Source organism: Manacus vitellinus, unplaced genomic scaffold, assembly GCF_001715985.3.
Source record: "Manacus vitellinus isolate BGI_N305 unplaced genomic scaffold, ASM171598v3 scaffold_10_pilon, whole genome shotgun sequence".
NCBI classification, from domain to species: Eukaryota; Metazoa; Chordata; class Aves; order Passeriformes; family Pipridae; genus Manacus; species Manacus vitellinus.
The window spans coordinates 12,286,948-12,287,773 of record NW_021938838.1 but is presented as its reverse complement, the minus strand read 5'-3'; positions in this window follow the sequence as shown (position 1 = coordinate 12,287,773).

The window sequence follows — 826 nt, the reverse complement described above, 5'->3', positions numbered from 1 at the left end:
TCTCTGACTCTGAAACAATTTCTATTGCAATGAGTTTTCAGTATAAATAGCAGCTGTGTATTTGTTGTATAATCTGAAAGTGTTATTTAAGAACCATCTTGCACAAGTCTACTTTAGTATTTAAAAACTGAAATACATATTAAGTTCTGTCTATTCCTAACTGTAGACAGTTAAATTCTTATTTACTATATAACTCCAGTCTATCTGACCATAACGAACTCTACTGCAGCAGTTTAAAAATCCTAATTATAATCCGTCTTGATTCCTCTTGGTGCAAAGACTTGCAACAATTCCTTTACAGTTTTGTGGTTAAAGACATAACTGAAGTAAATTACTGTTCTAACAAGGCCTGTACCACTTTGTTTTAGGTTGGAGGGACTCTGGCTCAAATTTACCTGCTAGATATTTAGGTCTTCATCCAAGTGACTGGGGCCACCCCAATTGTTTGAAGTTGTGTGCTGCCTGTCTGAGAACTGGAAGTGGCCACTACTGTCAGAGCTGCCTGTTGGTTATGATGATATACTGATATGTGCACATTCTTTGTCTTGTATGAACAAGATTCTAAGTTCTTAGTGGTAGTTTGAGACTTGAGGTGTCCATATTTGGTCATGTAAAAAACCCTTGATGTGCTTCTCTTCCTCTGGAAACTCAGTGCAGGATTTCCTAGTGCATTTACAGCTCCACTCCCTTATGGGAGGAGAAAGTTGCAGTTCTAGGAGAAATTGTACTGCTTGAAGTTTTGACTACCAGTTTAGTTCCTGCACTTTATAGCTGGCAGTTCTAACATGAATTTTTAAAATGGCACTTGATTCTCAAGTACTTAAGA